The 26,577-nt window shown below is 44.6% G+C and overlaps 1 long non-coding RNA gene across 1 annotated transcript; it reads left to right on the top strand.

The window, feature by feature from the left end:
• The first annotated feature begins 521 nt into the window (after positions 1-521).
• Positions 522-18,956, top strand: LOC116991276. Its single transcript, XR_004416728.1, has 3 exons — positions 522-783; positions 11,525-11,583; positions 18,463-18,956. It is a non-coding gene; the product is annotated as an uncharacterized LOC116991276 (long non-coding RNA).
• The last annotated feature ends 7,621 nt before the right edge of the window (positions 18,957-26,577 follow it).

The following is a 26,577-nucleotide window of genomic DNA, read 5'->3' as shown; positions in this document are numbered from 1 at the left end:
CCTCTCCATCGGACAGAAGATACAGAAGCACGTACTACATTCAGGGTCACCTTCATTCCCACTTCTATTAGATTATTGAAGGAACCTTTCATGAACCAATGGTGTGGTCCCGATCTCCCCACCTGCCTCTTTGCGGACCATGCACTTTTTTAACCTGCCCTTCCTCTATAACTTGGTGTAGTTATATAGATAACTATATAATTATATAGATAACTATATAACTAGATTAGATATAACTAGATTCTTGATAACAACTAGAGAGCAGTCCTGAGCTACTATCTACTTCATTGGAAACCCTTGGGTTATCTTTATTTGGACTTTATGTTGCACCAAATGTTATTCCCTTTATCGCGTTTCTGAACACTGTGAATGGCTTGATTGTAATCGCGTATTGTCTTTCCGCTGACTGGTTCGCATGCAACAAGAGCTTTTCACTGTACCTCGGTACATGTGACAATAAACTAAACTAAACTCACTATATTCTCCCCTCTGGTTATTTTCTCCGTGTACTACTTGTTGAACTGTACTTGCGTATCGCTTGATTGTAATCATGTCTGGTACGATTTGACTCGATTGCACTCAAAACACGTTTTTCATTGTCTTTTGGTACCGGTGACAATAATAAACCAATACTAATAATGCCCATTCTTGTTATCCTGTGCCATTCTGAAGATTGGGACCAGCTTTCACCGGAAGGAACCAGTGCGCTACCAGGTGAACCAGCCGCTGCCCTGGAAGGTTCAGAACGTCAGCCGCAATCGAAGATCCAGTCGGGTTGACGAGGTAAAAGCCATTGTTCCTCTCAGATTATAGATTGATTGCTGTAAACATTTGTGCACATAAATCGTGACCACTGCTAAAATAGACCAGCAACGTGCTCTGATCAATGTGAGTTCAGACTCTAAATTCTTCTTGGTGTGAGTATAAAAGCTTAAAAACACTTTTCATCAGGTTTAGGAACGGCTGCTTCCCCACTCTCATCAAACTACGAAATAACCTGTCATATGCTAAGGTCGTGGTCTCGATCTCCCAACCTATCTCATGTACTATTCTACTTCTGAGTGTTTAGTTTAGAGACACAGCGCGGACACAGGCCCTTCAGCCCACCGAGACCACACCGACCAATGATCCCTGTACACTAGCACTATCCTACACACTCGGGACAATTTTATAATTTTAGCTTAGTCAATTAACATACAAACTTGTACGTTTTTGGAATGTGGGAGGAAACCGGACCACTCTAGCGAAAAGCCACGCGGACATGGGGACAACGTACAAACACCATACAGACAGTACCCGTAGTCAGGATCAAACCCGGGTCCCTGGCACCATAAGGCAGCAACTCAACCACTACGCCACTGTGCCTCCCGAGTGCTTTTGGAGGTTTAAGTTATGTTAGTTTGTAGGTCTGAATTACGTATGCTTGTTCTTGATTCAAGAGGGCTGTGAATTTCTGCAGAGAGTCAAATACTACAATCTAAACTGGTGCCCCATGTGCAGCTCTGGGGGAATCCTTCTTTGTCTTCCAGCTGAGGTGTTGCTTGCCTTCTGAAAGGAGCAGCGGCACTCCTTGGACGAGGAGTTAATATGCTGGTGTTTGTATGTGATGCTTGTCATCCTTCCTCCATCACAATAGGAATATGAAAGTTTGTGCTTGGATCTGTCGTGCTGTGTGGGCAGAAGTGAAATGGTCCCTCAATCAGAAGAGAGAGAGATACAGTGTAGAAAAAGGCCCTTCGGATCACTGAATCTGCATCAACCATCGACCATCCATTTTCATATCCTCCATTGATCCTATCATTTTTATTAGCATATCAAACAGCACAGTAGTTTAGTTTAGAGATACAGCGCAGTAACAGGCCCTTTGGCCCACCGATTCCGCACCTGCACATTAACACTACCCTACACACTCGGGGGACAATTTTACATTTACACCAAGCCAATTAACCTGCAAACCTCTACGTCTTTGGTGTGTGGGAGGAAACCGAAGATCTTGGAGAAAACCCACCCATGTCACAGGGAGAACGTACAAACTCCATACAGACAAGCACCCGCAGTCAGGATCGAACCCAGGTCTCTGGCGCTGTAAGGTGGTTGCTGTACCGCTACGCCACCGTGCCGCCTCTACAGTAGCACAGGAACAGGTCCTTTGCATCACCATGTTTGCACCAATCATCATGCAAACTCAACATAGACAACACCTGAGATGAGGATTGAATCGGGTCTTTGGTTTGGGTTTAGGTTTATTCTGGTCACGTGTACCCGAGGAACGATGAAAAGCTTTGCATGTTATTCCATCATATAAAGTGGAAGATGCAAAGTGCAGAATATCATTCTCTGCATTGCAGTGCTCCAGTTCTATAGACAAAGTCCAATGTCTGCAAGGGGGTAGAGGTGAATCGGACAGTACCTAAAGCCCCTGTCCCACTTATGTGTCCTTGGCACGCTAATTACGTGACCTCATGGTCGCGTTGAGGCACGACAGTCCGGCGAAGATCGCGCACGATTTCATGAGCTTGCACCGGCATCTGGAGCGCGTGACGTCATTTGAAGATGGACACAAAATGCTGGAGTAACTCAGCGGGACAGGCAGCATCTTTGGAGAGAAGGCATGGATGGCGTTTCATGTCGAGGCTCTTTTTCAGTCTGAAAGAAGGGTCTTGACCCGAAACATCACCCATAGCTTCTCTCCAGAGATGCTGCCGGTCCCGCTGAGTTACTCCAGCATTTTGTGTCCAGCTTCAATTTTCTTGGCCCCGCTCTGGGAGTAGAAGTGGGGGCGGATCCGGACTGCAACGGCCGTGAGTCCCAGGCCGAGCTCGGCGATCGTTTGCCTGCTTCTGCTACTGCTGGAGGTGAGACGTCGCGTCGCGCCAGGGTCTTGGGCCTGTCCCACTTTGGCCGTCAGTTATGCGACAGGCCGTTGGCGCGCAAAAATTTCGTTCGCTACAAAAATTTCGGAGCCCCGCGCGATGTCGCGCACAACTACTTGCCCCTCCGCACTTCTCAGTGGGACCGGCCCCACATGGCCATACGATGCCCGTGCGCCCCAACGTGACGACGAGATGGCGTAATTTGTGTGCCAAGGACACGTAAGTGGGACAGGGCGTTTAGTTTATGGAAGGACCATTCAGAAGCCTGATTGCAGAGGGGAAGAAGCTGTCCCTGAGTCTGGTGTGAACTGTAAGATACTGGATCTGCTCACCACATCATACCACGGACTTCAGAGTAAAGCTGAATGCTCCTCTGGGCTGCCATGCTGCTATACGCACAATTCCAATACTGAGAGAGTGCTAAAATGTTTCACCAGTTCTCTTGTACGTTGATGTTAAAGGTTGGAGTTCGAATTGTCCAAACATTTAGTCTGGGAATTTCTTATCGACTCATTTAATCGCAGGCAGAATTGTAAATGACTCTTAAGAGTTTGGGATTGACAAATGTCATGATCTGTGAACCCACGGTGGACATTCTGTTCCTGACTCACACATTAGCTGTTGCTGTGATGTGCGAACAGCACTGTGCAATTGAATATATTATTGATATAGAAAAGGTGCAAAAGATCTAAGATGAAAAATATCCTGCAGATTCCTTGTTTAATCAGACACTGAGTGGAAAGAGGCATGTTGTATTGTCACATAATTCAATTCTCCAGTGTATTCATTCACAGATTGCGGGCAGTTACTGGGCAGCATAATGTGGCCAAGGAACCATGTTCGGGGAGACTAAATAAGCGCAGCAGATTGCCTTCCCTGAAGCAAATCTGATTTTTATGACATTGTAATAAGTTCACAGCCACCATTATTGATGCTAGCTTTTCAATCACCGATTTTCTTAATTCATTGAATTAAAAACTCCCTACATGTGCAGTGGTGCGATTTGAACTCCGAACCTTAATCCAATAACATAGCCTCCTGTGTACCATAGCCATCCGAGCAATATGCCACGATTTAGTTTAAAATCCACACAATTGGCAAAACCTCGAATGCATCTGAGTGGAATTCTGAGTAAATAGAAGAGAGGAGGAAAAAGAGTGCGTTGAAATTAATTTAAAATGACTTGCATCAAAACAAAATTCACCTCGCTGCGCAAGCAATCCACCCATCCTCTTTATCTCTGCACCTGCTCCAGTATTTGAAGCCCTGACTAGAGAGATTAAGGCATTGTCGATCCTCTGCAAATAAAATACAGGGACGTGGAAGCCATCTTGATGATATTCAGATGACACGATCTCCATCGATGTCAGTAAAATAACCAGAGCATTTGAGTAGGACCCCGGTGTGGAGTGTCGGCTTGTTGCTTGATTGATGCTATTTCCAGCCAGCGTTGACATATTTATAATTCCTTAAACCCTGCTGTAGCTTCCACCATCTGTGCATCTCCAGCAGAAAAAAAGTGACCTTCCTGTGCCAAGGGAAAGCAGCGGAGTCGAAGGAAAAGGATGGCAAAATTTGCTGGCTCATAAGGAATGTTGCCAAGTCAGAACTTGACAGCTGATTAGATATTCTGACTATCGGTTCCAAGAAAGAGTGAACTCCTTCCACAAAGCCAAAAATCAACACCATCGTTCGGCCTTAGAAGACCAAACCCTAACTTATCAATTAACTTTTCAGATAAAGTTTTGCCACAAAAAGTTTTTGCTTAAAATTAAAATCTCTAAGAGGAGAATGAATTCTTATGGGGAGGTAAATGCTGTTGTGGTACCTATGTCATTTTTTGTTTTGACGATAGAATTTCTTTTCTTCAAACATATTAATTCATCGGCTTTACTATTTTTGGAAATGCCAGTTTTTATTAGCTTAGATTAGTTTGGAAATAGAGCATGGAAATAGGCCCTTTGGCCCACCTAGTGCATGCTGACTATGTGGCAACAGCTCTACCAGTTGCACCACACCTTGCCCTCTCAATACGTAAACTGAATATGTCAGATAGTTGGCGGCGCGACTCACCCGTTGCAGCGGCCCCTACAGCCTGTCTGTCTTTTTTTATTTTTTGTCTAGTTAAATGTAGTGTTGGTGGTTTTTTTTAATACTAGTTTTAAATGTGTATATGTGGGGGGCGGGGGGGGGGGGGAGGGGGAAACCGTTTAAAATCTCTTCCCTGTCCGGGAGACCCGACCTTTTCCCTGTCGGGTCTCCGTTGTCGTTGGGGCCTAGCACCGTGGAGCGGCCTCCAACCTGAACGACCCGGGGGCTCGGGAGACTGCGGAGCTGCGGACTACTCACCATCGTGGGGCTGGCCGGCCTCGGAGCGTGGGGAGCGGTGGTGACTCGCTGCTGCGACTCGACTCCTGGGGCTCGGAGGCTCCAGCAACGCAGCCGCAGGTCCGGTGGACTGGGACATCGGGAGCTCGCGGGTCCGGGGGGAGAGAGAGAGACCGCTTCCCGGAGCTCCCGCAACGCGACTTCTCCAGCCCGTGTCGCGGGGTTGGAACGACCTGGAGCGGGGACGTACATCGCCCGGCGCGGCTTCATGGCCGTGGGACTTATCATCGCCCGCCTGGGGCTTGGATATCGGAAGAGACATGGAGAACAGGGGAGAGAAAAGACTTTGCCTTCCATCACAGTGGGTCCACTGTGATGGATGTTTGTGTGAATTAAATTGTGTGTATGTCTAGGAAATTGTCTGTATGGCTGTGGAAACAGAATTTCGTTTGAGCCTCACTGAAATAAATTGTAATTGTTATTGTTATTGTATTGTAAATTGTATTATAAAATGTGTTCCCACTACTGCAGCAAAGATGAAACCAAAGAGTTAGGTTTGTATTGGCCCTTTGTACATTCCTGATTTTCATCGCCCCACTATTATTGGCTGCAACCACCTGCCAAGTCTGTAATTCTCTCTAAATCTCTTTGATTCTATTCTTTCCTTGAAAGATCCCCCACTATTTCCTCCAGGTGAACTTTGATCTGCCTTCCTGCTGACCTGAATGGTTTGCATCCATTCTTGTGATACAGATTGGGATGTTTTAGAGTATTAATATAAACATTATTGTGGAATATTGCAAACCTTCTTGGCACCTTCTGAAGAAATTCTATTCTAAACTTCCAAATGTTAGGGTTAATTCTTCTTGCAAAAGCCTCTGGCTAAATATCATGTGGCAAGTATTATCCCTTTTTTTTTTAATCTTCATTTGCCAATTGCTTAATTGATCCAAATCTTTTAACACATCTTTTGCGACATCCCTTATTCTAAATTGCTCTTAATTTGGTGTGCCACCATCATTAGTTTAAATCTTTTTATTTGAATTTTGAATTTAACAGCAATTTGCATACATACAATGATAACAGACAGTGATAATCAGGACATAATTGTACAACAGTATGTAAACGACCCTCAAAACCCTTACCCTTACCCACCCTCGCCACACGGGGACAAACAACACTCACATACGTACACATCCACACAAATACGATTTAAAAAAAAAAAGATAAGGAAAAAATATTAAAATAAATAAATAAATAAATAAAAAAGAATAGAGAAAATTGTGGGAGGGAGGGGAGGGGGGAGGGGGGGGAGGGGTTGAGGGGATAGCAGCTGCAATAAGACAGAGCTGTGATAGAGGGCACTCAGTCCTCTTCCGAGTCCGGAAACAAGTTAAGAGAGTTAACAAGTTCCAGGAAAGGGTTCCATGTATCTAGGAATGTCTTGGTAGAGCCTTTGAGAGAGAACCTAAGTTTTTCAAGCTTTAAGTTGTAGAGCACCTCCTTGATCCAGCGGGCGTGTGTCGGGGGACAGGTAAGTCTCCAGTTAAGCAAAATCAGTCTCCGGGCTAACAGGGTTGTAAAAGCCAGGACCCGCTTCAACGCAACAGAGAGGTTGGTGTTGGGGGGAATACCAAAAATAGCTGACAGTGGGTTTGGAGGAATAGTCTGGCCATAGGCTCTGCTTAGCACGTCGAAAGCACTCCTCCAAATGGTTGCTAGCTTAGGGCAAGACTAAAACATATGACTATGGTTGGCAGGGGATTGATTGCATCTGTTGCAGGTGTCTAACAGCGGGGTAAATTCTAGATAATCTTGCATTTGTGTAGTGGACTTTGTGAAGGACTTTGCATTGGATTAGGCCATGACGGGCACATATGGAGGAAGAATGGATCAAATCCAAGGCAGAGTCCCATTGCTGGTCTGTTAGTTTCATATTCAGCTCGCCCTCCCACGCAGCTTTTAATGAGGTATAAGGTTTCAATATAACCGACCCTAACAAGTTGTACAAAAAAGAGATGCATTTCTTCCGGTTGGGATCTAGAGCTAGGATGGAATCGGTCAGGGTTTCAGGGGGACGATTTGGGAAATGGGGGAATATCTTCTTCACAAAATTCCTAATCTGGAAAAAATGAAAAAGGTGGGAGTTTGGGAGGCTATAGTTGTACGAAAGCTCCGCAAAAGACGAAAAAATGCCATCCTTGTATAGGTTTTTGATACTACTGATGCCATTACTATGCCAGGTTTTGAATGCGTGGTCTGTACTTGAAGGTTTAAAGATGTGATTTTTAAGCAGTGGGGTCAAGATGGAAGGGCCTTGTAAACCGAAGTTTTTCCTAAATTGACTCCATATCTTGAGCGAGAGGGATGCAATTGGGCCTGCACCCGCAGATGTTATAGAAAGGGGGAGTTGAGAGCATAGGACAGACCGCAACGGGAGATGTGAACTCGCCTTTTCCATGTGTACCCAGGTCGGTAGGTGGTCGCAATCATCATTCATCCAGTACAGGATTTTTTGCAAGTTAGCAGCCCAGTAGTATCGCCTAAAGTCAGGAAGTGCCAAACCGCCGTCACTCTTAGGAGACTGTAGTAGCGTCTTTCGAATTCTGGCCGGTTTGCTACCCCATAAAAATTTAGATATTCTCCTTTCTAATTTATCAAAAAAAGATTTAGTGATAAATATAGGAACATGCTGGAAAAGGTACAGGAATTTGGGTAGGACGACCATCTTGACCAGATTTATCCGGGCCGCGAGGGATAATGGTAAGACTGACCAGCGGTCAAAGTCTCTTTCGGCTTTCTCAACCAGAGGCAGGAAGTTTGTGCGGAACATATCAAATATAGGTATTGTGATAAAAACGCCAAGGTAGCGAAATCCGTCCTCCGCCCATTTGAATGAGGTTAAAGAGCGAGGGAGCTGCTTAGCCGATGAGTTAATCGGTAATAGTTCACTTTTTTGGTAGTTAAGTTTATAACCAGAGTACACCCCAAACCGTTCTAAAATATTCATAATCACAGGGAGAGAGCTGACTGGATTCGAGATGTACAGGAGCAGGTCATCCGCATACAATGAGACTTTATGAATTGTGTCAAACCGTGTGATACCTTTAAAGCCCTTCTCTGAGCGTAACCAAACCGCCAAGGGTTCTATCGCGACAGCAAACAGAAGTGGTGATAACGGGCAACCCTGCCTGGTACCTCTCCGAAGGGGGAAGTGGGGCGACAGTGTGTCGTTTGTTTGTACTGAGGCCACCGGGGACGAGTATAATAGACTGACCCAATAAATGAAACTATTGCCGAGGCCAAACCTGTCCATCGCCTCGTATAGGTACTTCCACTCGACGCTGTCGAAAGCTTTTTCGGCGTCAAGGGAGACCACTATCTCCGGGGTCTCACTACTTGGTGAATGGATGATGTTAAGGAGACGCCTAGTATTGTGGGAGGACTGTCGGCCTGGCATAAACCCTGTTTGATCTAATGAGATAATAAAGGGCATCACTTGTTGAAGCGGAGCGCAAGAACTTTAGAGAGGATTTTGAGGTCCACATTCAAGAGTGAAATTGGTCTATAGCTACTACAAAGCAGAGGATCTTTCTCCTTTTTAAGAATTAGGGAGATAGTAGCCAACGACAAGGTGGGTGGTAGGCGACGATGTAAAAAAGCCTCATTGTACATATCTCTCAGGAGAGAGATGCCACCATCATTAACCAAATGTGGCATTCTGCACTGCGTAAAGCGTACGAGAATGGCATCATGTTGCAACTTTATACCTGTTGGCAGCTCTGGTCGCTACACAATACTCAAGATGTTTTGGTGCTGGAGAGAGCACAGAGGAGATTCACAAGGAGGTGGCTGAATTGGAGCATAGTAGTTATAGGGAGAGAATGGATTTATCCCTGGAGCGAAAAGTGACTAAGGGTGACCTGATTGAGGTAATGAAGGAATGAATTGGGTGAATAGTCAGAATCATTTTTGCGTGGCGGGAGTGATTAAAACATGAGTGGCAAAGCTACAAGCTGAGATATTCGGAGGTTTAGAGGGGATCTGAGCGTGGGTTTTTGTTTCTTACAGAGGGTTACTTTAGACTTTACTTTAGGTGGCGCTGACCATGGCTGCCTCACCAATGGTCTCTCATCTTTTTCCTTCTTTGTTGTTTTTATTTTGTTGTAAAATGTATGTTTTAGTGTACTTTTAGTTTTGTTTTGTGTGGGGGTGGGGGAATTAAAAAAAAAAAAAATCTCTTTCCTTGACAGAGATGCAACTTTTTTCCGTGTAGTATCTCCGTCCGTAGTCATGATCAAACCCGGGTCTCTCTGGCGCCGTGAGGCAGCAACTCCACCGTTGCGCCACCGTGCTGCCCGCTAACAATTCAGTTGGAGGGAGAGAATGGATAGGCTAGGGTCGAAAGAGACTATGGGTGACCTGATAGAGGTGTAGAAAGTGATGAATTGGGTGGATAGGAAGAAACATTTTTGAATGGCGGGAGTGATTAAAACATGAGTGCCATAGCTACAAGCTGAGAGGTAGGAGGTTTAGAGGGGATCTGAGTGTAGATATGACTTTAGACTGAGCATAGGCTTTTGAGATAAATTTGAGAATTCTTCTTAATTCTCCTTCTGACTCTTTTAGCTGATCCTTATATTCCTTGCTCATCTGCTTTCCTTTTAAATGCATCAATTCCATTCACTTCAACTGTTCATACTACACAGAAACAGGACTTTGTTCCCCCCCCCCCCCTCCACTCCACCCGCCAGACCATGGTAGTTATCTACACTTATCTATACTATCCATTTACCTGCATTTGGTGGCTGGTGATTCAAGTGCCTGTCCAGATGCTTCTTAAATGTTGTGAGAGTAATTGTCTCCATGTCCACAAGCAGTGCATCTTAGAATCCAAACACTTGCTTGCAAGGGAAGCGTAGAGGCGCAGGGGTAGAGTTGCTGCCTTTACAGTGCAAGAGCTGGGGTTCGATCCTGACTGTACAGAGTTTGGACGCTCTCCCTGTGTCCGCATGGGTTTTCCCCGGGTGCTCTGGTTTCCACTCACATTCCAAAGACATGCAGGTGTGTAGGTTAATTGGCCTAGAGTGTAGGATAGTGCTAGTGTACGGGGTGATCACTAGGCAATGAGGACTCGGTGTGCTGACGGGCCTGTTTTTTCATGCTGTATCTCTAAAACGAAAACTAAAGCTGAATACAACCGCTTCTCTCACTTCGCTCTGTCCCTGGACACCAGATAGAGTCTGATGGTCTTGCTTGGATCACCCTCCATTGTAGTGGGTCAGACCTGGCATAGGTTTGGTAGCCCTCATTCATTCAGAAGGCAAGGACTAAGTTTTTGATAAATCTAAATATATTTATATATTCTCCGTTCAATTGCAATCGTCAGAGGCACTTAAACCGTTAAAACGCCTTGCTAGTTTGACACGGGCTCCCAGCCTTGCCTTCTGCCAAAGACCAGCTAGGCGTTTTGTGTGTAGTAGCTCTGCTCCATGCTGCCTGAGGTCTGGTTGCCCGACTCGAGTGTGTGTGGAAACTCAGTCAGATCGCTCGTCCGTGTCCAGACAAGATGGATATTGATATGGGGAGGAGTGCAGGCAGTGGAGTAGAAGATCCAACCTATTGTATTTACTCTTCCATTACCACATTCGGTAGCTATAAAAACATTGTCATGTCAACAAGATAATAGAGAAATAAAAGATTTGAGATAACTACTGCTGTGGACAAATATCAGTTTTAACGCAAGTGTCACCACACATCCCATAACATAGTTGAGCGTATTTCATTCCGAAATATCCCAGTGACTATGATGCAGACTAAACCTTTCCATTGGATGAGGTAGGGTGGAGACCCCACTATTTCACCAATCAGTAACATACTGTAATTGATTTGACAAAGCTGAATCTTGAACGTTATTTCTGCTGCACCAGTTTGCTGAGAAGAGAGAGAATTAAATTTATTCACTCTAACCACCGCAAAAGAAAAGTACAAGAATTGCAACACATTGCGTCATAGCAGAAATTCCTCAGTTCAAGATTATTGGCTATGAATTGGAGTTGCAACTTCTTTTGAAAGAAATGTTCTTTGGTCTAAATGTATAAAATCAAAATCAAAGCATGTTCTAGATTTATCTTATCTTGTAAATAACTTAAAAAACAAGAGGAATGAAAAGCACTTCACCACTGCAAGAAGCGCCCTTTACGGTTTTAAGATGTGGTTTACAGACAGGGCATCAAACTGATTCTTGATTAAGAGACTGGATATCAGCAAATTATCAGCATAATTTACAATGACCACTTATACAGACTCTTCTTGTTCTCTAGCAAGGACGGAGGCTCTCGATGAAGCCGTGCTAATCGCTCGAAGGGCAACACAGCAAGAGGTAGGTTTCCATTTTCCACCTGGCAACCGTTCAGAATTTGAACTGCAACCATCTGCCTGAGCTTCTGAGGGCCGTCTCCAAATATCCACACGACTGTTCAGGGAGCCATGGGATCTGGAGAGTGCGATTACCAACTCAAACCCTTTGGAAGACTGGTGCCCTCAAATATATATATTTTTAAAGTCACCGCTTTTATATAACACCTTGCATGTCCCCTTCAGAACAGTCAAAATGTATTTCAAACCTAATGAAGTACTATTAAAATGAGTCAAAGTGGAAGATGCAGCAGCCATTTGTGCCTTGCCAGCTCCAACAAACAGAAATGTGATAATGGATAATCTGCTTTAGTGGGGTTGATAGGGGGCACACACAGAGCTCTCTGATTTTGCATCAAATGGGAAGCCTTTAGTTTAACATCTAATCTTGGAAACAGGGCAAGCCTCGCTGGCTGGACTGATCGGAACAGCTACTGAAACTTAAGCCAGTCTCAGGCTTGGGGACAGACCTGAACTGGTTGTTTGCTGCACTGGAGCTTGTCTCGAGCTTCGTAGTTTAGTTTAGAGGTATAGAGTTTAGCGTCTGTATTAAATCGCTGGATACCACCCTACCCCTCCCATCTATCACCCTCCTCCCCCTCTACTCACCCCATCCCCACTAAATTCTCCATCCCCTTCCTCCCTCCCATCTCCCCCACCTCCCCCCATATCCCTCCCCCCCCCCATGGCACCTACCATCCACCTCCATCCCTTGCCCACTCCCCCATCCCAACTAAGTTCTCCCCCCCCTACCCTTTCCTCCCTCCCATCCCCCTCCTCCTTCCCCCTCAATCCATCAACATAAATAAAAATAACACCCAGTGAGTTCCAATTATAAACCAAGATAACACCCATGCAATGATGTACAATTACCAGTAGATTGCCTGACATTTACCACGTTCAGTTCTCTTAAAACCAAAATATGGTTGAGAATGGAGAAAGTATGAATAGTAACCTTGCAGATGACACTAAAGTGGGTGGTATCGTGGCTAGCGAGGATGGTTGTCAAAAGTTACAGCAGCTATTGATCAGTTGGGCAAATGGGCTGAGGAATGGTGATGGAGTTTAATGCAGATAAGTGCGAGCGAGGTGTTGCAATTTGGGAAGTCAAACTAGAGCAGGACCTATACAGTGAATGGCAGGGCCCTGGGCAGTGTTGCAAAGTAGAGGGATCTAGGAGAGCAAGTACTTCTTTTCTTGAAAGTGGTCGGAGAATCAAGAACCAGAGGACATAATAGGAACCTGAGGGGCAATGTTTTCACGCAGATGGTGGTGGATATATGGAACTGTGCTGCCAACTGTGCTGCCAAAGGAGGTAGTTGAGGCAGGTACCATAGCAATATTTAAAAGACAATTGGACAGGTATATGGATAGGAAAGGTGTGGAGAGATGCGAGCCAAATGCAGGCAGATTGATTTAGTGTAGATGGGGCATCTTGGTCGCCATGGGCAAATTGGGCCGAATGGCCTCGTTCTGTGCCCTATGACTATGGCTCAAACTAAAATCAGCTTTACTGTCATTTCTACTGAAAGTTAAGAAATGTTCATATTATATTGTATATTACTGTTTATAATATTGAGCAGTCTTGGGCTGTATAACATAGAAACATAGAAATTAGGTGCAGGAGTAGGCCATTCGGCCCTTCGAGCCTGCACCGCCATTCAATATGATCATGGCTGATCATCCAACTCAGTATCCCGTACCTGCCTTCTCTCCATACCCTCTGATCCCCTTAGCCACAAGGGCCACATCTAACTCCCTCTTAAATATAGCCAATGAACTGGCCTCAACTACCCTCTGTGGCAGAGAGTTCCAGAGATTCACCATTCTCTGTGTGAAAAAAGTTTTTCTCATCTCGGTTTTAAAGGATTTCCCCCTTATCCTTAAGCTGTGACCCCTTGTCCTGGACTTCCCCAACATCGGGAACAATCTTCCTGCATCTAGCCTGTCCAACCCCTTAAGAATTTTGTAAGTTTCTATAAGATCCCCTCTCAATCTCCTAAATTCTAGAGAGTATAAACCAAGTCTATCCAGTCTTTCTTCATAAGACAGTCCTGACATCCCAGGAATCAGTCTGGTGAATCTTCTCTGCACTCCCTCTATGGCAATAATGTCCTTCCTCAGATTTGGAGACCAAAACTGTACGCAATACTCCAGATGTGGTCTCACCAAGACCCTGTACAACTGCAGTAGAACCTCCCTGCTCCTATACTCAAATCCTTTTGCTATGAAAGCTAACATACCATTCGCTTTCTTCACTGCCTGCTGCACCTGCATGCCTACTTTCAATGACTGGTCTACCATGACACCCAGGTCTCGCTGCATCTCCCCTTTTCCTAGTCGGCCACCATTTAGATAATAGTCTGCTTTCCTGTTTTTGCCACCAAAATGTTGCCTTGAATATATGAATGTGATCTAGGTTACCTGGAGTAAATCTAATCTGTAACAGATGGTGTAGGCTCTATAACTGGCCAACTGTCTCTTTATTTGAGAAGGAAAAACAAGAGTGAAGCATTAGTAGATTGTATATGATGGATTAAAATGTAAAAAGTACCAGTAGAGGGAGTACTCAGTCAATCAAACCAAGATAAGGAAGAATTTCCAAAATGTTTCCCCATGATTGGTCAGAGATGGTGCAAGGCTCACCTGAGCCAAAGTGAGCTGTGCTGCCCTTTGCGTGTGAGTTCAGGTGTAGTCTTGGACAGATGCAAGAGCATCACCAGAGCAACATTGTTTATGTGTTTGAGACTTGATAGAATGAACCAGTTCAGGGGTGGGGAACCTTTTCATGTTGGAATGCCGCATTAAGTTAGCTGTAATCTAATAAGGCCGCATCCAAGAAACTTCAATTAGATATACTTCACGACATTTATCTTGAAAGTTGTTGAAGAAATCTATTCCTCGTGTTCTACCCGTAAATTGCCCCTAGTATGCAAGGAGTGGATGAGAAAGTGGGATATCATAGAACTAGTGTGAGTAGGTGGCCAATGGTCAGCCTGGACTTGGCGGGCTGAAAGGGTCTGTTTCTATGCTGTATCTTTAAACTAAACTAAACCTAACTCAATAATCTTATACCTGAGCCTGTAATTCTGGACGAGGTTATTTTTGGTTGTCTAAGCTTGAGTACCATCACTTCGAATCTTCACAGTGAAGTTACTGTGACTCATCAAGCCACCAGCTTCAATTTTTTTCCAACGGTGCGACATACAAATTCTTGTGTGATTGTGCTTCGGTGTGAAAATGTAGCATGTAAAAGTTGGCAGCATGGGTCCAATGCCAACGTTCTTAGACTTTATGATAAAGTAATGTGTTTAGTGTGAAAACGCACACCTCCTGATTCAGGGACAGTTTCTTCTCAGCTGTTAAGAACAAGCAACGGATTCATTCTACCACAACCAGAGAGCAGTGCTGAACTACTATCTGAAGGTCCTGACCCGAAATGTTACTTATTCCTTCTATACAGAGATACTGCCTGGCCAGCTGAGTTACTCCAGTATTTTGTGTCTATCTTCGGTGTAAACCAGTATCTGCAGTTCCTTCCTGCACGTACTATCTATCTGGTGACGCTCGGACTATCCTTAATCGGACTTTGCTGGCTTTACCTTGCACTAAACACTATTCCCTAATCATGTAGCTATACACTGTAAATGGCTCGATTGTAATCATGTGTTGTCTTTCTGCTGGCTGGTTAGCACACAACAAAAACTTTTCACTGTACCTCGGGTGGTGTCTCATTTGTTTCCAGGCTGCACACAGTGATGGCAACAGTTACATGGTGTGTATTTACATATAAAATGTATTTTTGATTGATGGCATGCATTGTTGCTCTGGTGATGTACCGAGTACCTGTACCTTCTTTGACCTGGGTGCTGTTGGAGCTGGAATCATCCAGGCCAGTGCAGAATATTCAATCCAGGTCCTGACTCGAGACCTGAAGATGGTGGAAAGCCTTGGGGGGCATCTAGAGGTTAGTCCGTTGCTGTAGGATGCCCTGCCTCTGGCTTGCTTTCATTGTCACAGTAAATATGTGGCTGGTATGGGGGAGATTTGTCCCATGATCATGGTGAGGAACTCAAGCAATGGCTCAGCTTTAAAAATTCTCCTCCTTACTTTTACATTCGAAACATACTTTCGGGTAGTACAGTGGCACAGCGGTAGAGCTGCTGCATTACAGTGCCAGAGACCTGGGTTCAATCTTGACTGTGGGTTCTGTACATTCTCCCTTTCTCTAGGTGGTCCTAGGTTTTCTCCAGGTGGTCCAGTATACTCCCACGTTCCAAAGACATGCAGGTTAATTAGCTTCTGTAAATTGTCCCTCGTGTGTAGGATAGAACGAGTCTACAGGTGACCGTTGGTCGGCACAGGCGTTGTATCTCTAAACTAAACTGGACAAAACGTTCTTTATCTTGGAAATCACCTCCTTTCTTCCTAGTTGTTCTTCATTCTTCACCATTCAGATTAAAAAATGTGAATCAACTTTGTGATCCTGATAGAACTTGTGTACAGAATGACACAATTATGTATGTGATCCTCCCTCAGAGATATGTATTTCTCTAATTTTGATCTTCTATTTATCCCCAAATGTAATCATCCCCATCACCAGTGCTGAGTCTTTAGCTGCGAGGCAAGCTCCTGCAATTCTTCCTCCTGCATTTGACTGTCCACTTTTTTTCCCTCCCATTATGATGGTCCTTCAAATATAGTGCCTTAAAATCTACTGACCAAATCATTGCTTGTACAGGTCAATGGTGTTGTTGAAACACCATTCATAAACACCTTACAAAAGAAGCAAATATATGATGAGAGGAATTTAAAGGGAATGCAGATAAAATGGAGAGTTGGATTAGCCCGCACAGTCTGTTTAATCCAGGTAGAAAGGAACTGCAGATGCTGGTTTACATGAAAGATAGGCACGAAGTGATGGAGTAACTCAGCGGGTCAGGCAGCATTTCTGGAGAAAAAGCATGGGCGTCGTTTTGGACCGTGGCCCTTCTTCAGACCGGGTGAAGGGTCCCGACCTGAAACGTCACCCATCCTTTTTCTCCAGAGATGCTGCTTGACCCGCTGAGTTACTCCATCACTTTGTGTCTATCTTATGTTTAATCCTTTTGGAATTGTCTGAATTATACAAACAAACCGAGATCCCATCAATAAAGATAAAGCTGACATTTGACGGTTTCAACCGATTCATTTAACCCGGCACCTTGATACAGCACTGCCAGGTCGTAATGTCCTAATCTACACCCACAACAAATAAAAATAAAAATGGACCTTCAAAAAAAATCGGAAAGATAATGTTTTAAAATGAATAATTTATCGTGATTGTCATGACTATAAGAAGCAAGAAACAGTGTTAGTCCCGGATATTATATCATTTTGATGTGGTGAAGCAGTAATAGACATCCCAAGGTTTAGTATCCCTGGTTATATAAGTCAATGCAAGATATCCTGACGTTAAATGATAGAATTAGCTCATTACTGTTAAAAAAATGAGTTTTCAAAATGCAATTTCACCTCAGGGGCCAATATTACATTTAAAATTTTTTTTATGGCAAGCAAAGCATTTTGGAAAATTAGCACTAGCTGCGATGAGCTGAAACATGCAGTTCGAGTATAAGGGGAGAATTGTTTGGTAGTCATTTATAAGCTGTTGTTCTGAGGACATGCATTTGGCTGACTGCTCCTGAAACTGCCATTGTTACAAAAACATATTTTTGCTTGTCAACAAAAGGTTCTAGTGAAAATGCCTCAACAGTCTCCATACTCACAGAACCGCTTACTGCACGGTGTATTTTAGAACGTTTTCAAACGTGGGTGGCACAGTGGGGCTAACGGTAGTGCTGCCGTCTCCCAGCAACATCGACCCAGGTTCGATCCTGACCTCGGGCACTGTCAGTGTAGAGTTGACATATTCTTGCTGTGACTGTGGGTTTCCTTTGATGCTCCGGTTTCCTTCCACACTCCAAACACATATGGGTCAGCAGATTTATTATCTATCAATGAGACTTTATTGTCACATGTACAAAGGTACTGCGACATTCTTTTTGTGTACCATTCAGTAAATCTTACTCTAACTAACCAGGCTAAATCACACCTTGGTACAAGAGTGGAAGAATAGTAGATTAGAATTAGAATTAGAATTAGAAACCTTTATTGTCATTCAGACCTTTCGGTCTGAACGAAATTTCGTGCCTTGCAGTCATAACATATAATAAAAATAACAAAAACACACAATAAACACAAATTTAACATCCACCACAGTGAGTTCACCAGGCACCTCCTCACTGTGATGGAAGGCAAAAGTCTTAAAGTCTTTGTCTCTTCCCTCCTTGTTCTCCCTCTGCGCTGAGGCGATCCAGGCCTCCGATGTTGTGACCCCACCGGGTGATGGTAAGTCATTACTCTGAGGCAGTACACAAGAGTTGCAACGTTTTTGGTCAATTATCCCAAATTGGTTAATTATATCATTCCAAGTTTCAAAGTTCTGAAATATAGATCCAGATTTGATGAAAAGCTACTGCCTCAGTTCAGTTTAGTTTATTGTCACGTGTACTGAGGTACAGTGAAAAGCTGACCATCGTAGCGTGCTATTCAGTTGGCAGAAAGACAATACATGAATACATTCGATCCATTTATCGTGTATAGATACATGATAAGGGAATAATGTTTAGTGTAAGACGTTTCGGGTTGAGATCCTTCATCAGCCTGACTTCAGTAAGTTCTGCTTTTATTTCAGATCTCCAGCATCTCCAGTATTTTGCATTCAGACGCAAATTGATCATAACTTGACTGACAAAATATATTTTTTTAAACAACTAATTTATATTTTGCTTTATGTCTGTAGGTGTTAAACGTTGGGAAGAAAATATCTTTGCGGAACTCAGCCTGGAGAGTGTAGCTATGACCATCCAGACACAATACCGGAGATATCAAGAATGCAAAAAGTATGAACAAAATCCATATGTGATGTGGAGACACAAGAGACTGCAGATGTAGGAATCCCGAGCAAAAAAACAAACCGCTAGAGGGACTCAGCGGGCCAGGAAGCGTCTGTGGAGGCAAATGCTGGGTCAGGACCTTCCAAATGTTGTCTGTCCATTTCCTCAACAGATGTGGTCTGGACCACTGAGTTCCTCCAGCAATTTGTTACTTCCATAAATGATGTGTTCTTGAAGATGTCCCTCATGTGTAATGTTGAATATAAGGCCAAGTGATTGGAATTTAACATTAATGATTAGATACCAGGTCACAGACGTAAAGCTAGATCATGTCCATTCTCCTGTATGTGTCTTATTGATCTGTATATTTCCATGATCTTTAATAAAGATTAGGAGGACATGAACCAAATGCTATAACAAGGAATTGCAGATGCTGATTATACCAAAGAAAGATACAAAATGCAGGTGTCACTCAGCAGGTCAGGCAGCATCTCTGGAGATCATGGGTAAGTGACGTTTTGGTTCGGAAGGTTGATTGCAGGTTAGTTCCCAAATGTTGATTTTGATTGGTGGCCCAGGGAAAGGTTCATTCAAAATCACAAGCATGCCATCAGTGTATTCTAATGTCAAGGGTTCAAACTACCTCCATCAATGGCCTTGAGTATCCTCTCTGAAATGAATTTAGTGAGAATAAACTCAAGTTCCCTTTTTAGCTGTGTCAGCCACGGGTCTCTGGGGAACACTCAAACCTCTGTGATCCTGTCACTAATATCATTGAAACACATTGAGTTGGAAATGCGTTCACACAACTCTGAAAGAGAAGAAAAGGACATTGTGTGGTTGAAAAATCAGTTTAATCTGAAGCTGAACAATGTTGCACTATTTTCTGGGTGTATTCGCACCCGTCTTAACACATCATCACAGGACAGGACTTGGAAGGGTGCAGAGGAGATTTAACAGAACGTGGACAGGATTGGATACATGATAAGTGAGGAAAGATTTGGCTGTTTATCCTTTGGAATGGTGCTTTGAGGGGAGAATTCCCTGAAAAATTATAAACATTTGAAGAGCCTGAATGGATCCAATTGGAAGTTTCTACTTTCTTTTGCCGAGGAATCAAAAACTAGATATAAAATCATTGGTGGAAGATTCAGATGGGAATTGGGGAAGCATGTGGTCATGGTACTCACTGATGGAATGAGGCAGAAAAGCTGCATGCAAGTTGTGCACTTGATGACCTTTGGCCTGCCAGTGTCCAGGTCTAATACTGGGGGTAGGGTGAGGTTGGGTTGTGAATGGCACAGGCACAATGGACCGAATGGCCTCCTTATGAGTCATAACTTTTCCTTGATTTGGTGATTCTATGACTTTTATTTTTTGGTGAAATTTACATTGTCCACAGCACTTTACTTTTAGTCTAAATGGGGGCTGTGTCAAATAACACATGAGCCTACAGTTCTTATCTCCTCAAAAAGCAACCAGGTTTCACCAATTCTGTTTCACCTTGAGCCCTGCTATTTAAAAGTTCATAAGTCGTAGGAGCAGAAGTAGGACATTTGGCCCATCGTGTCCACTCCTCCATTCAATCTTGGCTGATCGATCTTTCCCTCACAACCCCATTCTCCTGCCTTCGCCCCATAATCCTTGACACCTTTAATAATCATTGTTGCTCGGCCTGTCTCACTTGGGCGTTATTTGCGCGTCATTTACGTGACATCATTTACGCGTCATTTACGTGACATCATTTACGCGTCATGGCGCGCCACCTGCGTGACGCACAAATGACGCTCAAGTGGGACAGGTCCTTTAGTTTACAATGAAACAGAAGAGACTTCATTTATTTTCCTTTGAGTCTGCAGTCCCGTTATGATAAGGAATTAAGCAGTCAAGGAATTATTGAATGTCCTAGGACACAATTTCTTAGAACAGAACAAATACTCCCAAAGATAGACACAAAATGCTGGAATAACTCAGTGGGACAGCCAGCATCTCTGGAGAGAAGGAATGGGTGATGTTTTGCGTCGAGACCTTTCTTCCAACCGAGTCAGGAGAGAGAGAGAGACTCGAGATATGGATGAGTAAGTTAACGGAGTCAAGGGATATGGGGAGAAAGCAGGAACAGGATACTGATTTTTTTCTGATCAGCCATGATCATATTGAATGGCGGTGCTGACTCGAAGGACCGAATGGCCTACTCCTGCACTTATTCTCTATGTTTTTATGGTTCTTGATCGAAGCAGACGATGGTCAAGGAAATGTAGAATGGTTCATTGTTAACTGAGGGGAAGGTGACAACGAGGCATACAATCAGTAGGACAGTGAAACTAGTCGGAGAACTAGGGTGGGGGGAGGGATGGAGACAGGGAAAGCAGGGGTTACTTACTTAGAGAAATCAATACTCACACTGCTGGGTTCCCAAGCGAAATATGAGATGCTGTTTTTCTAATACTTCCACTTGGTTTCGTGAGCAAGCCAAGCAGTGAGAAGACCACTGATTGACATGCAATTTTCAGGAGCTGTTGGAAACCAACTGCCTCAGATAAGTGTTTAAGAAGGAACTGCAGATGCTGGAAAATCGAAGGTACACAAAAAAGCTGGAGAAACTCAGCGGGCGCAGCAGCATCTATGGAGCAAAGGAAATAGGCAACGTTTCGGGCCGAAACGTTGCCTATTTCCTTCGCTCCATAGATGCTGCTGCACCCGCTGAGTTTCTCCAGCTTTTTTGTGTGCCTCAGATAAGTGATGTGTCACTTCAGCTCAGCTGTGGGGAGTCTCCTAGCAACGTCAGCACTATGTGTTTGAGATTGGATCTGTTACTTTGTCACAAATTCTTTAAATGGATAACAAATGAGTTTCAAAAGTGTAATAGAATATCACTCATTCGAGTCCCAGACATGTACTTGAAGACTGAATTTTTAGTTTAAATCTATTGTCACATGTACTGAGGTACAGTGAAATGCTTTTGTTGTGTGCTAACCAGTCAGCGGAAAGACAATACATGACTACAATCGAGTCATCCACAGTGTACAGATACATGATAATGGGAACAACGTGAATCGGTGAGAGATTTTGGCAATGCGGTCCAGGGTAAGCAGTGGGTACTTCCATACTGGATGCAAAGTTAGGATTCCTTCATTACTACAGTCTTATGCCCCTGTCCCACTTAGGAAACCTGAATGAAAACCTCTGGAGACTTTAGCGCCCCACCCAAGGTTTCTGTGCGGTTCCCGGAGGGTTTTGTTAGTCTCCCTACCTGCTTCCACTACCTGCAACCTCCGGGAACCGGACGGAAAGCTTGGGTGGGGCGCAAAGTCTCCAGAGGTTTCCGTTCAGGTTTACTAAGTGGGACGGGGGCATAAGAAGAACAGTGTCTCTTTCTGCCCACTTTCCCATAGCTTTGTGAGCTTTCTGGGTAAGTGTCCCATTTGCGTTTGAGGCTGATTCTCACGAGAAGCTTGGATGAGGCGATTACAAACTCAAGAAGATTGCAGATTTAAACTCTGGTTCAAGAACTTATTTAAATGGATAACTATATAAGACTGTGGAGCATCTTGGACAATACAGTTCACCCCCTCCATTGACACACTAGTCAACCTGAGGAGTACCTTCAGCACCAGACTGGTTCCACCAAGATGCAGTATCGAACACCACAGGAGATCCTTCTTACCTGTGGCCATCAAACTGTACAACTCCCCCTCCCCCCCCCCTTCTGTCTTGGGGTAGACTGACTCCCCTGCCCCCCCCCCCCCCCTCCCAAATCTTTGCACATCCCCGATCCTTTCCACTCATCACTTTAATTTCACGTATCTTGTGTTCATGACTGCTGGCAGTTCAATCTCCCTCCTGGGATAAATAAAATTGTATTGTATCTAATATAAGGTTGTCAGGTCGGTCCAATCATGGGTCTCATCGTGTGGCCTCTCATTGGTCCTGTGCTCCCAATCCCATCATTGGTCACTAACACATGCCTATCCTCATTGGCTACAAAGTAGTCTTCTCACTACTCAATTGGATAATTCATGACCAGTCAAGTTTTCTTTGCCCTCCCTTCAATATCTACAATGCAATACGGTTTATTTGTCACATTGCACATAAAGTGCAAGTGAAATGAATATGTCAGCAGCGATACAATGATAAAGAGCACACACAAAAACACAATAAAAATTTAACATAAGCATCCACCACAGCATTCATCACTGTGGTGGAAGGCACACAATTTGGCCAGTCCTCCATTTTCCCCCGTGGTCGGGACCTCCACCCTCCGCAGCCGCTGCTGTGGGCGTCCAGATGGTAAGGACAAGGTACGAGTCCAGGTAAGTCCAGAGTCGGCTCTTCCCCACCGGAGACCGCGGCTTTAAGTTGATGTAGGCCGCAGGCCGGTGGCCGAAGATTTAAAGTTCCCTCCACGGCTCAGCCAGAAGCACCGCAGACTGCAGGGTCGATGGTCGAAGCTCCCCTCCAGGGGTGATGTTAAGTCCATACCGCACCCGCGGTAGAAGTTGGCCGCGGGCCGGCAGTGGAAGCTTCTTCTTACCCCCGGGTCCCCCACGAGGGATCCCGGGCTGTAGACGCCACGCCAGCTGGAGCTGTGTAGACCGCGCGCGGCTTCAGGCTGCCGGCTGCCCCGGGCCAACGAAATGGAGCGCTCCCCTCCAACGAGGGCTCGCCCGCTCCACGCCGAGAGTCCACACTGCGCCCGCCGCCGGAGCCCCGAGCCCCAGGCGCGTCTCCGGGAAAGGCCGCGCCGATCCTTGCTGTTAGGCCACGGGGGAGGCGACCTGGAAAAAGTCGCCTCTCCTTGGAGGAGGCGACCGAAACGGTTTCCCACTCACCACCCCCCACACAAAACACACAAAGAAACATTAAAAACATACTTTAAAACATACAAAAAAAAAAGTTGAAAATAACTAACGCGCTGCTGACAGGGCTGCCGCCATTCAGTTATCTAATAACCTAACAGCCAAATAAGACAAAGTGTCCAAAGAAAATGTATTTTTAAATATTTTGTTTGATATAGAACATAGAACAGTACAGCACAGGAACAGGCCCTTTGGCCAACAAGGTTGGTGCCAGATCTCATCTACCTGCACGTCATCCATTATCCATGTGCCTATTTAAACGCTACTATCGTATTTGCCACCACCCCCTGGCAGCACATTGCAGGCATCCACGGCCCTTTGTGTAGAAATACTTGCTCCACGCATCTCCTTTATACTTTGCTCTTCTCACATGAACTCTACGCCCGTTAGTGCTTGATATTTCCACTTTGGGGGAAAAGGTTCTGATTGTCTACCCTATCTATGCCTCTCATAATTTTATATGTGTTCAACGTATTTTCAGGCTTTGCTCATGGTTTGTGCCTTTAATTCCTGGAGAGCGCAAGGTAATCGGAAGGGTTGGGAACCCCACCAAGAGGCGGAAGGTCAGCCTGCTATGACCTCTGTCTTTCCCGAACTTCCTAGCAATACTCTGACCATGATTCAGTCACAAATTTCCAGAGTGTCTATTGTCTTGTTCATAATGGGGTGCCTCGGGAAGGGAGTTGGTGACGAACTGAAGCATAACGGCAAATGTAATCAGAGCCATCTCTTGCTCAGCAGCCTGAAGAGTCCCAGAGTCCCAGATTATGTTTTGCAGGATGTCCCTGTTCTAAATAGAAAGCTGAAATCTTCCTCGCACGCAAAACACAATACTCAGAACGATGTTAGGCTTGTAAATCACCCCTTAAGGCAACTGACCACCGAAAGCCGCCTCACAAAGTAATCTGTGAAGAATAACCACGCGGTTTTTGTTTCATGTGTTGAGTAATCAGCAGTGAAAGGCTGAGGGTTTAACTGATTTAACCTGAAATATCAGCCAGTCATCAGAAGAGCAAAGAGAGAGGCAGAGAGAGAGAGAGCAGGCAGCCACACAAAGCTTGTGAGCAGCAATAGAACGGAGCAAAGTGTGGCCTGAACCCAGATGGTTGAAAATCCAATTACATAGCTGTCGAGGAAATACAGGCATTTCTAACTGGTACGAGGAGACAGTGAGAAAGGCCACAAGCGCCATAACAGCAATATCATTCTGTTCAGGGCTTGTGATCATTAGCAGGCAGAGAGTCTCATTACTCTCCCTACTCCACTTGGGATAGAAATATCCACCGCAGTGCAAGTAATGACCACAAGTCTCTCTGAAACCATGTTAACTGACATGTTCTAGCGGCCCCGACACTGACCTCCTCACTTGATTAACTGCCAAGACTTAGAAGCCAGAGGCCCCCAGGCACACGCGGGCTTAATTCAAATATCTACAAACATCGGTGTTTCCGATTAACCCTTCACCTGCCGGGTGTTGCACCAACTTAAGGAATGCAGTTCACTTCCCTGTGATCATTTTTCATAGGCCACCGTCTTATACAACAGTGTGTGAAGTTCTCTGGATACTTTCAAGTCAGAGCTAGATAGGGCTCTTAATGATAGCAGAGTCAGGGGATATGGGGAGAAGGCAGGAACGGGGTACTGATTGTGGATGATCAGCCATGATCACATTGAATGGTGGTGCTGGCTCGAAGGGCCGAATGGCCTACCCCTGCACCTATTGTCTATTGTCTACACACTGCTTCCTGACGTCCAAAAACTATTTTATAACTAAAATATAGTGGCTTAGAAGGGATATTTGAAGGAAGATATTTGGGGATTTTTTTCCAGACGGTGGCTGGAATTTGGACAGCATTGCCTGAGAATATGGCAGAGATAAAGACTGGTCCTCCAAGGGGAGCCCGGCCACAGAATGGTTCTCCAAGGATAGACACAGTGGGAACAGGAGTTGACCAATTCCATCAATGAGAAGAGGTGTTTTAAAGGTTGGTGGCTGGCCATTGCACAGTGCAGAGAAACCTATCCAGAAACTAAACTCAGACATCATGTAGAAACAGGGAACTGCTGATGCTGGTTTACACAAAATGACACAGTGTGCTTTAGCAACTCTGCGGATCAAGCAGCATCTCTGAAGAACAGAGATAGTGACGTTTTGGGTTGAGACACTTCTTCAGTCTGAAGAAGGGTCTCAACCCGAAACATCTTCTATCCACTGTTACTCCAGCATTTTGTGTTCATTTTGGAAGCAGATATCTGTGGCATCTTTTTTAGCAAAGCATATGAACTCACCGTCCTATGGAGGATCAAAGCTACATCTATGCCTGTCGTTTCTAGACATGTGCATCATGACTTGTAAATATCCTGCTATTTCCTAACTCACCGAGTCTAAAACCAGGGACTCTCCACCCAACACTGAGAGCACTAGAGGACTGCAGTGGTGGGAAATGGAGGCTTACCACCACTTTCCCGAGGGTAAAGAGAGAGGGAGTCAATAGATGCTGGCTTTGCCAATGATGTCCCATGAAGAAATTAAGCAAAAATGTATCTCCCATCACACAATTTTCCATTTCAATCTTCTTGTTTCCTTCTAATGACTAACTGGCCTTAGCATGGACACTAAGTTGAGAACAGGAATCTCACTGCAAGCACTAACACAAGCAGAAACTGATGGCCCAAAATTCTGTTCTGAAGTCCCTCAGAGACTTAATCAGAATTTGCCTTCATTTGGTTTCATCAAGGTGTCAGTTACCCCAAACCCTCATTAGAGTAACACAATGTGGCTCAACTTTCACTCCATTTGAAGGACACGATTCCTTTAAGAGATCAGTTTCAAGCATTAAATAAGGTAGTATATTCAACGTAGAAAGTCAATAATGGGAAACTGATCCAATGCAGATGGATACTGAACTTGGTATCATGGACAACCTTAATTGCTAACTCCTGAATTAGATGCTGAGGAGAAGGATGAAAATTTGGAGATGTAGGAGGCTCCTGGAAATTATCCAGAAAAAAACATGCAAGTAGATTTCTATTTCCAAACCCTCAGTGTAGCAATACCAGGCTGCCTCTCACACTCTGCCTCACTCTCCATCCTAGCTTCTTCCAAACTCTAAATTGAGTACTAAATTTAACCTAAAAGTAAAATGGATGAGAAAAGCATTT

Source organism: Amblyraja radiata, chromosome 33 (assembly GCF_010909765.2).
Source record: "Amblyraja radiata isolate CabotCenter1 chromosome 33, sAmbRad1.1.pri, whole genome shotgun sequence".
NCBI lineage: Eukaryota > Metazoa > Chordata > Chondrichthyes > Rajiformes > Rajidae > Amblyraja > Amblyraja radiata.
The sequence above is the reverse complement of the archived record's forward strand: the minus strand, read 5'-3'. Positions and strand labels throughout refer to the sequence as shown.